The 12,724-nt window shown below is 39.2% G+C and overlaps 1 pseudogene; it reads right to left on the bottom strand.

The window, feature by feature from the left end:
• Nucleotides 1-5,848: 5,848 nt before the first annotated feature.
• Nucleotides 5,849-12,334, bottom strand: LOC148018751 (rac-like GTP-binding protein 5; annotated as a pseudogene).
• Nucleotides 12,335-12,724: the final 390 nt, after the last annotated feature.

A 12,724-nucleotide genomic window follows, 5' to 3' on the forward strand; every position in this document is an offset into this window, starting at 1 on the left:
TTTCTACTACTAGTGATGCTATTCCACGAAAGCAATTGGTAACATTGGTGAATAGATCGGATGTTGTATGCTCGCGTAGTGAACGCCGGAAGGTCCCCAAGAACAAAAGAACTCTACTTTTTGCACAAAACTCAAGGTAGAAAGCATGCACGACATGAACAAGAGACCAATTGGGTGCAATCCCCCCCATGCCTCGTGTGAGCGCTCTACAAAGCATGTATTTTATGTATTAATCATCTTTAAGCTCAAATAATAGCCCAAATTACAAAATAGCACGCTTTTGGCTTTTGAGTTTGCTTTAGCACAAAATAGAAATAAAGCTAATGGGCGGGCGCTCAAAGAGTCAAGAATACCCAATACAATGCCCAAATACAAATATTATAATCGTGCGCCCATCATTCTACTAAATGTAGCAGGTGTGTTAGTCAATCCAAAAGGCATCACTAAAAATTCATAATGACCAAATTGTGTTCTAAATGCAGTCTTGAATATGTCAGATTTATCTAATCTCACCTGATGATAACCAGATTTAAGATCTATTTTACTAAATATGGCAAAACCTTGTAGTTTATCCATAAGATCATCTACCCTAGCAATTGGATATCTATTCTTTACAGTAATCCTATTTAGGGCATGATAATCAATGCACATACGATAAGTATTATTATTCTTCTTTACCAACAAAACAGGTGCGCCAAATGGAGAACTACTAGGTCTAATTAATCCTCTATTTAATAATTCCTCAACTTGATTTTGAATTTCTTTCTGCTCTATCTGGTTATGCCTATATGGTGCTTTACAAGGTGGTTGTGTACTAGGAATTAAATCTATTCTGTGGTCTTCAGGATGTGAAGGAGATAATCCAGGTGGTAGATCTTCAGCAAAACAATCTTTAAATTGTGCAAGGAATTCTTAATGCCTAGGATGTATATATTTTTCTTTAGCTTGCAGTTCATTCACCCAAATTAGATAAGCTTTATTACTTTTGCGTAATGCACGTTTAGCTTGAGTATGAGTAAGCAGTGGAAAAGCTTTAGATACGTGCATACCATACAATGTAATGTTTTTTCCTTGAAAATGAATGTTAATTGAAAGCGTGGAATAATCTATATCAGGATTATGCTGATGACGCCAAGGCATACCTAAAATAATATCACTGGACTCTAATGGTACAACTAGAAAATTTCTTCTTTCAGTATATTCACCAATTTGAATTTCTAGATCATGCACCTCTTGTGTTCCATTATACCTTGTGCCTAAGAATGCTACTTTAATGTGATAATGCGTAGGAATAGTTTGTAATTTCAATTCTTTCACTAACTTTGCAGAAATAAAATCATGTGTACTACCATCATCATGCAAAATAATCTTTTCTTTTCCATGCACTAAACATTTCATTGTCAACAAAGAATGTGGAATTAGCATACCTGGTAAAGTATCCGAAGGAGTAGTAATGTCGTCCTCATCTTCCGTAAAGTAAGGCATTTCCTCATGTTCTTCATCTTCCATTGGTCCAAGATAGTTGATATGGACAGGTGGCTTCTTCGATTGGCAATTGGCTGCTAGATGTCCAGGTTGATGGCATTTGTAACACACTATAGGTTTGGCTTTAGATACTGCAATGGCAGGAAGTTTAGGAATATTAGGATTTGGCTGTGAAGATGACTTAGGGCTTCAAGTGCCATTGAAAGTACAGAATTTGAAATTTCTTTTACTTATCTTTGTTTCTTTGCGGATGGATTGAGCTTCGAGAGTCGCATCGATGGTACGTCGGATAAGATCTTCAGGTTGTGGTTCCTCTTTGTCGGTAGTCAATCTTTGTAAATTGGCCAATTGAACTTGCAATGCTTGCCGAGCTCTTCGTTCTTCGTCCAACTGCATCATAATTAAATCCAAATTTTGTTCCACCGTAGGTTCATAAAGATCGCCTTTAGCCATTAAATCATCCATATCTTGTTCCGTCATCCTGCAAAACTTCAAAAGACCTCACACTCTCAAAATCCAATTAGCGGGATGAGCGTAGCTCAAAGTCGGGTGTACAAGGCTTATATATTTTTGTTTGGCTTTCACGGTCTTCGTCTTTGGCAATTGCGAGATTTGAAACCTTTGTAAAATCTGCGTTTGACCTTCTGCGTGTGCTGAAACTGGTTTAGCAAGTCTACATATGCGAACAGAGTCTTCTAGGGATCAACTTTGCAGTTTAGTGCTTTTCCACAGGAACAGTCCTTATGGGAGTTTTGGGCACAAGTTAGTTGTGACTTCTGTTGACTTGCTAGACTTGCAGAGTATCAAAACTTACGAAACTTGAGAAATTTTAGAACTTTGTGTGGTTTAGGACTTGATTGACTTAGCTTAAAGCTAAGCTGAAGAAAACATCGAATTTTAGGGAGGGGGGGCATTTTTTGCGCCGCTGATCACGACGTCAGCATGCCACGATATCAAACAATGAAATTTGGGGCTTAAAGCTTTTAAGTAATCTTATTAAGCTTTTAACTTAAGCTTTTAAGCTTTTGAGAATTATGGAGTCTTATCTGTTGATTGTGAGAAGACGACTTGGAGAAGAAGATGTTGGAGTGGTCCTCCGCCGTTACAGGCCAGTCCTTCGCGATCAGAGGTTGTAAACAGAGGTTCTTGACCGCCAGGAATCCGCCCGTATCGACCGTTCGTGATGAGACTGACCGTAGAGCTTGATCATTCCAGGAGCTCCTCCTTCGCATAAGATGGGTAGCGATTGGAAGCTCTCGATCTCAGCTTCACTCTGATACCATTGGTGCACAGATCGGATGCTGTAATCTTGCGTAGTGAACGTAGGAAGGTCCCCAAGAACAAAAGAACTCTACTTTTTGCACAAAACTCAAGGTAGAAAGCATGCACAACATGAACAAGAGACCAATTGGGTGTAATCTCCCCCCATGCCTTGTGTGAGCGCTCCACAAAGCATGTATTTTATGTATTAATCATCTTCAAGCTCAAATAATAGCCCAAATGACAAAATAGCACGCTTTTGGCTTTTGAGTTTGCTTTAGCACAAAATAGAAATAAAGCTAATGGGCGGGCGCCCAAAGAGTCAGGCATACCCAATACAATGTCCAAATACAAATATCATAATCGTGCGCCCATGCGCATACAAAATAATAAATAAATATCCAACGCCTCAATAAATAGGCGCAACAAAATATAGACGCTATGCCTAAGTTATGCACCCATCAAAATATAAGTGATAACTCGAATACACGCTATCCTCCAATGCTTTCCTCTGCCACTGCTGCTATCTCTACACATCAACTGAAGCATTCACAATCGTTAGTAAAATAATACAATTAAACCGACAAAAGTGAATACCTAGCAGTCTTCAGGTACATAAATAAATCAACTGGTTAGAAATCAATCCTAACCTTAATTTATCACGAGTGCGCACTCTAAACTCATAAACGTTTATTAATTTAATATTTATTTTGCGGAATCACCCGCTATGGAATCACCCATGTACACACTAAATTAATGAAATGCCCAAAAAGGATAGGCGTCCCCATCAACTTCTCACACAAAGAATCCACTTTGTGTATGAGCCCCGGTCAACAAAGTTTACGGAATCCATCGTAAAACCTCACAGAATCCACCATTGTCGAAGGGTTTTCGAAAGCAAAGTCGCAACCACGGAGGACCTTGACTAATTTCAGGATAGAAGATCAATCAAACAAATGAATGAAGTTGAATCTCTTTTGCAACCCTCTGTGTGATGCTTTCATTTGAAGACGATCTGTGCATTTCGCAACCCAAGGTATCCTTGAACAGCCTCATTAGGAAGTGATCTGATATGCTTGAATATGTCAGCATTTGCAAAGTGCAACTTTGTTACAAGATCTTTGTATGGGCTTCAAATCCTGAGACATCACAGTATCTCTTGGCTGGATACAAGGATGGAGGAGCTTCAATATTCAATATTCAATATTCATATAGTTTGGTTCTTCAGCAGGATAAAGATAGTAGTTCTCAGTTTGAAGCATTTGCTTTAGATGCTTCCAATACCTTCCTCTAACCTGGCCTTTCGGATACTTTTCCAGAAACTGTATTCTCTTGAAGTCAAAACTAGTATGAGGGTGTATTCCAGCATCTTCTAGTTCTTGAGCTGTTACTACTGCATTTGAAGAAACAACATCCTTTGCAGGAGATCACTTTGAGTACGTTTCTGGGGTTTCTGTGTTGCTCTTGCGTTTCACACCCGCAAACTTCATGCTTCTTTGTCCTGATGAAACATCGTATCTTTGCAATTCAAGGCATGGACGCTGAGGAAAGTTTAAGGTTCAAGGCATGGGATCCTATGAACTCAATCATGTGCGTCAGGAAGTACCCGACTAAAGAATCTTGACGGGGCATTGGTTGAACAGTCGGTTCAATGGTAGCAAACTTCATGTAGTTACAGGCCTCGTGACACAATACGCAAGAGAATCGACAAAGAAGGTCACTGAAAGAGAGAACAGATCAGTGGTGCTAATTCAATAATTGGGTTCCCTCTGCCAAATCCCTAACCGATCCTCTCCTCTTCCTCTCTTCCGTTTTTCCAGAGCAGACGACAATTTTTGTGAACGAGTGCAGAAAAATTCCGCTGATTTTTCTTGTTGCTCCCCCACAATTGTGAAAGGCTTCGCCTGTCGAAAAAAAACCTCTAACGGCGTTCCAATTCGTGGCCATAAATAGCTCTCGAATGAGCTAATTAGCCTCCCAATTCCGAAATTCCCTGCGCCCCCTTCATGATTCTCTTCCCATCTCACATAAAAAAGTCGACATATATCTCTGTCTCCTTTGCTTTTTCTCCTCTGAAATCTCTTTTTTCTTCCCCACCATTGCTTGCGTCCTCCCCTTTTGGCTCTTGTTCGGCAGGTTCCTGCTTTTATGCCTCCATACAGCAGTAAAAGGACAAACTCTTTCTGAATACGTACACAACACTCTGGATTCAAATTCCATTGATGTAACAGTGCACGTCTGTAACCAGACATTGCCCCATGGTAAAGACCTGCTTGTTTCCAAATCTTTGGCAGTAACTCCACAGATTACAGACTCATGCAATGCCTTTAAAGCCTCTGTATGTAAGCCAGTCCTCTGAGTGTTTAAAGAAGAAATCCTTGCTTGCTTGCCCATGGCAACTCCTAATATGTGATACACAACACATTTGCCAAAATGAAACTCTTCTCTCATATTTGCCAATGCTCTTTTTGCAAGTTTGATCCCATCACCAGCAGAATCTACCTCTTCAGCAGAAAGTTTGGCAGCTAGTAACAGTGCAGAGATGTCATTGAGCTTCTCTAATTGATGCAATGACTTTTCCAATAGATTCAATGCTACCTTTCTTTCACCTGCCCCACTGAGTGATCTTCTCAAACATAAGTACTTTATCAACGACAAGATCCAGCTCATTTTCGGCTGTCTGATGTACTTTCCGCATTTTATCATCTTCAGCATCCCTTTCAGTTTTTATAGTTTGCAGATTGCAATCATACCCTGCAGAGATGATGTACTCCCCATTTTGAATCTGGTCAAGATCCATAGCTGTAGATTCGACAACTTGCACTCACATTCCTTTTACATTCGCCTAATCTTCAGTTAGAAGTTCAGAGCCATCAGTTATCTGAAAAGCAGTGCTGCTCACAACTCTTCAGACTACATCCATAGTGAACCGTGCGAATGGTGTACACATAACTTAAGGTCACCAATTGAGTGTCAGCATCATACAGTAGAAGATTATTTCAGCCTGGGAGAAGCATTATACTAAAATGCAGTATGACTTGACTACCATGACATATGTTTAGAGAAACTCTGATGTTTCCAAATGCCCGTATGAGCATACCTATTACATAACCCCACAATTTTTCTGATGCGATTTTCTGTTTCCTCTTCCTTTGCCTTGGAGGTTGTAGCACAGCCCTGATTGCAGCATCAAAAACAGCCTTTATATTCTGTTGTGTTTTTGAACTCCATTCAATATAGACAACAGCTTCTATCTGCTTCTGAAGTTCCTCTCCAAGAGCAGCGCTAATAGGTGTTACAACTATATATATCATCTCTCACTTGACTTGGGTCTCACCTATATATACTAACTCTACATCAATATGAATCATTCTTTGGGAGCATGTCTTGTGTATCTCTCGCGTACTCTCTCTCTCTCTCAACATGGTATCAGAGCTATGGATGCGTAGAAACAACAAGGAAGATAAGTTGTTTCATTGTTTATACTTGATTGAATTCTTTGCACAAGTAATGATTTGATACATGAACTTGTTCAAATTAGAAGTATTACTTAATTTTGTTCAAATTAGAAGTATTAGTTAATTTTGTTTAATTTAGAAGTATTAGAGGTGCGTAGCTCTCGTCGTGCTCTCGAATCCTGTCAAAACCGCTTGTCAATCGGAGTTCTGGATCAAAAGTTATGACAGTTCAGGATTCAAGACAGCAATTCTGCTCAAATCTGCGATTCTTTATTTAAAACTGTATTTCTAATTACAGTTTGTTAATCCCCAATTAACCTTCAGGTTGCTCCATATAGATTTCTTCTTCAAGATCTCCATTGAGAAAAGCCGTTTTAACATCCATTTGGTGAATTTCTAGATCAAATAGTGTTGCAAAAGCCAAAATCATACGAACAGTTGTGGAGCGCACAATGGGAGAAAATGTTTCTTGATAATCTACTCCTGCAATCTGTGAGTAACCTTTTGCAACAAGTCGTGCTTTGAACTTATCAAACGAGCCATCAGCTTTGGTCTTGGTTTTATAAACCCATTTACATTTGATAGTAGAATCACAAAGCAAGGAAATGCACTAAGCAAAGATTGTGTATCATCTGAAACATCTGACGACCATGTGCCACCCATAGTCTTCTCATCAAATATAGCATCACGACTAATGATAACCTTTTGAGAAGAAGGATCATAAAATTTGTAACCTTTGGAATGATCTGAATAACCAAGAAAAATAACCTTCAAACCTGGAGGATCCAACTTATGTCGAGTGTCCTTGGGCACATGAATATAAGCAATGCAGCCAAATGTGTGAAAGTGAGAGACTGAAGGTGTCTTCCCTGTCCAAATTGTTATAGGAATTTTACCAGCAGGTGCAGTAGTTGGAAGATGATTTTGAATAAAAACAGCTGTTAGAAGTGCTTCAGTCCAAAACTTTCGAGACAATCGTGCGATTTTTGCGCTCAGCAACACCATTTTGCTTAGGAGAATAAGGAACTATAAACTCATGATGAATACCTTGATCCTTACAAAAGTCATCAAATAGATTGGATACATATTCACCGCCATTGTCACTGCGAAGCGTCTTTATAGAGAATCCAGTTTGAAGCTCCACACTTATCTTGTATTGTTTAAATATAGATAAAGCCTCAGACTTATGTCGAAGAAGATAGACATGTGTGTACCGTGAGAAATCATCAATGAAAGTTATAAAATATCGATATTGAGACTTTGAGGCAGGAAAAGGACCGCAAATATCGGTATGAACAAAATCCAAGAGAGCACAGGAATGTGATGAAGTAGAAGTGTGGAAAGGCGAACGATGGTTTTTTTCAAGTGCACAGTACTCACATATTCCCATACGTGGATGAGATTTAAGATCCATACCTTGCACAAGACCATGACGATGAAGATCAAGAATTTTGGCAAAGTCGGAGTGTGCAAATCGTTGATGCCATAATTTGCAATCTGCATCTCTAGGGGCAGTAACAACATTTGCAACTGTATCATTCAATGATAGCTCAAATAGATTACCATGTTGAGGAGCCACTGCTATGGTATGCCCGTCTTTCTCTATACGACATTGATTATGATCAAAGCCAACAAACAAACCAAGATCAACTAGACGAGCAACAGAAAGAAGATTTCTTTGCAAATCTGGAACATGAAGAACTCCTCTTAATATTCTAGTGGATGAAACAGTCCCCAGATATAAATCACCCACTCCTTTGACTTGACAAGTCGTATCATCCGCAAGGTAAACAAACTTCTTGACAGGAAGAGAATGATAATTGTGAAGCCACTGCGATTGGTATGTCATGTTTCTAGTGGCACCTGAATCAATGATGAATAGAGAACCATCATGAACATGAAGTACCTTTTCTGGAGAGATATCATAATGGACGAAATTGAGCTCCTGATGAGTATGATCATCATCAGTTGTAGTTTGTTGAACAATATAAGCTCGAGAACGTTCTTCATCATATCTGCGTTTATAACAATGACGAGATGGATGATCTGTATGTGCACAATAATCACAAGGAGGAAAACTTTTGGACGAGCGAGGTTGCTTTGTAGTAACTCCATGCTCCTCATCATATTGACGTGCCCAGCAATCAGAAGCCACATGACCTTTCTTATCACAATAAGAACAATGTTTGTTAGGATAAGCAAGACGAGAAGATTAACTACCTGGATTAGGGCGTCCACCCTACTGAAAACGTAAAGCAGGACGCTTGCAAGCAACAAAAGCAGCATCAAAATCCCTTTGTTCCCGAGTGACCAAAACAGCATCAGATTTTTCCAAATGATGCTCATGACGTTGAGAATATTCAATAAGAGATATACATGCTTTGTCAAAGTGGATATCATCCTTGTTAGACAAAATAGTGATGATATTGTCATATAAAGGATCTTTGATGGTATGAAGAAGTTGAGTAACAATCTGATTTTTAGCAACAGGAGCACGGGCAGCACCAAGTTGATTGATAATGTCTTTAAAAGCCTCGATATGAGAGTGCATAGAGGTACCAACCTTATATTGAAGATTCTTCAAACAAGTTTGGAGGTATAAAATTTCGGTGACCGATTTCTTCTCAAACGTTGAGATAAGATACTCCCAAATAGCATGAGAGGTTTCGAGATGAAAGACATCCAACATAAGTGAGTCAGGAAGTGCAGACAATATATAACGACGAGCCGCTTTGTCACGACGAATCCAATCAGTATGATCAATTTTCCATTGTTCCAGATTTGCAAAGAAATCTTCTTTCTGTTGCTCGTCTAGTTGAACTTGGTTTGTTTGTTGGATTTGATCATAATCAATGTCGTATAGAGAAAGACGGGCATACCATAGCAGTGGCTCCTCGACATGGTAATCTATTTGAGCTATCATTGAATGATACAGTTGCAAATGTTGTTACTGCCCCTAGAGATGCAAATTTCAAATTATGGCATCAACGATTTGCACACTCTAACTTTGCCAAAATTCTTGATCTTTCATCGTCATGGTCTTGTGCAAGGTATGGATCTTAAATCTCATCCACGTATGGGAATATGTGAGTACTGTGCACTTGGAAAACACCATCGTTCGCCTTTCCACACTTCTACTTCATCACATTCCTGTGCTCTCTTGGATTTGGTTCATACTGATATTGCGGTCCTTTTCCTGCCTCAAAGTCTCAATATCGATATTTTATAACTTTCATTGATGATTTCTCATGGTACACACATGTCTATCTTCTTCGACATAAGTCTGAGGCTTTATCTATATTTAAACAATACAAGATAAGTGTGGAGCTTCAAACTGGATTCTCTATAAAGACGCTTCGCAGTGACAACGGCGGTGAATATGTATCCAATATATTTGATGACTTCTGTAAGGATCAAGGTATTCATCATGAGTTTACAGTTCCTTATTCTCCTCAGCAAAATGGTGTTGCTGAGTGCAAAAATCGCACGATTGTCTCGAAAGTTTTGGACTGAAGCACTTCTAACAGCTGTTTTTATTCAAAATCATCTTCCAACTACTACACCTGCTGGTAAAATTCCTATAACAATTTGGACAGGGAAGACACCTTCAGTCTCACTTTCGCACATTTGGCTGCATTGCTTATATTCATGTGCCCAAGGACACTCGACATAAGTTGGATCCTCCAGGTTTGAAGGTTATTTTTCTTGGTTATTCAGATCATTCCAAAGGTTACAAATTTTATGATCCTTCTTCTCAAAAGGTTATCATTAGTCGTGATGCTATATTTGATGAGAAGACTATGGGTGGCACATGGTCGTCAGATGTTTCAGATGATACACAATCTTTGCTTAGTGCATTTCCTTACTTGCTTTGTGATTCTACTAATTCTGATGATCATAAACCTCCTTCACCTCCAAAGAAGATTGATGAAAATTTGGAGATCTATGTTGATCTTCCTATTGATATAGAGCATGGATTCTATTCTATTGAATATGATGTCTTTGATGATGCTATGTCTGTCCAAGAGGATCCAATATTGTATACGGAAGCTATCAATTCGTCTCAAAGGGATCAATGGCAAGAACCTATGCATGCTGAGTACGATTCTTTAATCTCCAAAGGTACATGGATTCTTACTGAACTCCCCCCAAATCGTGTTCCTATCAAATGTAAATGGGTTTATAAAACCAAGACCAAAGCTGATGGCTCGTTTGATAAGTTCAAAGCACGACTTGTTGCAAAAGGTTACTCACAGATTGTAGGAGTAGATTATCAAGAAACATTTTCTCCCGTTGTGTGCTCCACAGCTGTTCGTATGATTTTGGCTTTTGCAACACTATTTGATCTAGAAATTCACCAAATGGATGTTAAAACGGCTTTTCTCAATGGAGATCTTGAAGAAGAAATCTATATGGAGCAACCTGAAGGTTTTATGATTGCAGGAAAGGAGCATCTTGTATGTCAGCTTCATCGCGCATTATATGGATTGAAGCAAGCCTCTCGTGCTTGGTATATTAAGATTGATCAGTTCCTCACATCTAAAGGTTTTGTTGCATATTTTGCTGACCGAAATCTTTACATCAAAAGGGAGGACAAATATTTTATTATTCTTGCTCTATATGTTGATGATACTATTCTTGTGTCAAATAATATTGCTTTCTTGGATGCTATGAAGAAGCTTTTATCAACTGCATTTGAAATGGTGGACCTTGGTGAGATACATTCTTGTTTGGGTATTCAAGTTCAACGACATCGACAACAAGGCATTCTTCTTCTTCTCCAGACAAAGTTTATTAATGATATTGTTAAGAAGTTTGGGTTGACAAATGCGCACTCTGCTAACACTCCCATTCTTTCAAGCTCTACCAAGGGTACATCTACAACATATAATGAAGAATCAGCCATTCATCAACCTTTTGCTAATCTTGTTGGTTGTCTTCAATTTATTGGTTTAAACACAAGACCAGATATTTTATTTGCAGCTAACTTTTTGGGACAGTATCTTTCTTCCCCTTCCACTTTCTTCCCCTTCCACTATTCATTGGAGTGCTACAAAACGTATTCTTAAGTACCTCAAGGGTACTAAGGAATTTGGTCTTATTTATCGTCGTCGAGAGGATTCTTCTTTATCTTCTTCAACTTCTCTTGATATTATTGGATATACAGACGTTGATTGGGCAAGTTCACACTTATCCATGCGATCTACAAGTGGGAATTGTTTCTTTGTAAATGGATGTTTGGTTTCTTGGTCCAGCAAGAAACAATGATGTGTTGCGGTTTCTACAACTGAAGCCGAATATGTTGCTGCATCATTAGCAGCTCGCAAGCTAGTTTGGCTTCGACAACTACTTGCAGATTTGGGATATCCTTCATCATCTAGTACACCTCTTCGATGCGATAACCAAAGTGCTATTAGTCTTACCAAAGACTATATACAACATAGTAAATCAAAGCATATTGCTATTCATTATCATTATGTTCAACATGAAGTCAAGAAAGGTTCCATTATGGTGGAGCATTGTCCCAGTGATCAAATGGTTGCAGACATCTTAACAAAAGCTCTTACTGAAGCTTGATTTAGCTCATTAAGACATGAACTTGGTATTGTTCCAAGTTCTTGTCTCACTGATTGAGGCATGTATCATTGTATTCAAGAAAACTTTATAGTAAATCATTTTTGTATCGTAGGTATGTGTAGGGGCTCGGGTTTTTCCCTTGTTCTCCCTAAGGGTTTTTTCACTCGCAGCCAGAGACCTTTGTTTGAGTGGGGATGTTACAACTATATATATCATCTCCCACTTGACTTGGGTCTCACCCATATATACTAACTCTACATCAATATGAATCATTCTTTGGGAGCATGTCTTGTGTATCTCTCGCGTACTCTCTCTCTCTCTCAACAATAGGGACAGCACCACGATGGTCCATAAAGGATTGTTTGTCATCTCTTAGATCAAGTTTGGTTCTGCAACCTGTTATAATCTTCTTGGCTTGCTAATCCCAGAGTCCAAGGTTGACGGTAAATCCATCGACAATAACATTGGCACTGAAATTGTCAAACAAGAAGGTAGGTCTTGCCTACTGCCCCATCTCCCACAGTCACACACTTAATGAATCTGGGATTGTTCATCATGATGGGTGGACAGAAATGTGAAAGCTTTGATGATGGAAGGGAGCAGCTGGTGTTGTCAGTCACATGTCTCTATTGCCGTTGTGCATGCCCAGCTCTCGAAGTGAGAGAACCTGGTATGATGGGTACTGGTCAGCATACACAGGGAGAGAGTCCTGCTTGCTTCAAGCTGTAAGAAATCAATGGTTCCTCTTGCTTCAAACCCCTCTTCACTATATTACCCACGTAAAATAAAAGAGCAAACATAACGACTAAGTATGTACAAAGTATCAAATCACACACACAACTTTTGGGTGGTTTTCACACCTCGAATGCGCAGCAATACGACATCCACCCCATCTAATCCTGCGCATCCTCCGGATGGGCCAACTACCCATGATCGTTATCATC

The sequence above is a fragment of the Lygodium microphyllum genome, chromosome 20 (assembly GCF_053477565.2).
Source record: "Lygodium microphyllum isolate KBCC chromosome 20, Lygodium_microphyllum_v1.1.10, whole genome shotgun sequence".
In the NCBI taxonomy this organism is placed as follows: domain Eukaryota; kingdom Viridiplantae; phylum Streptophyta; class Polypodiopsida; order Schizaeales; family Lygodiaceae; genus Lygodium; species Lygodium microphyllum.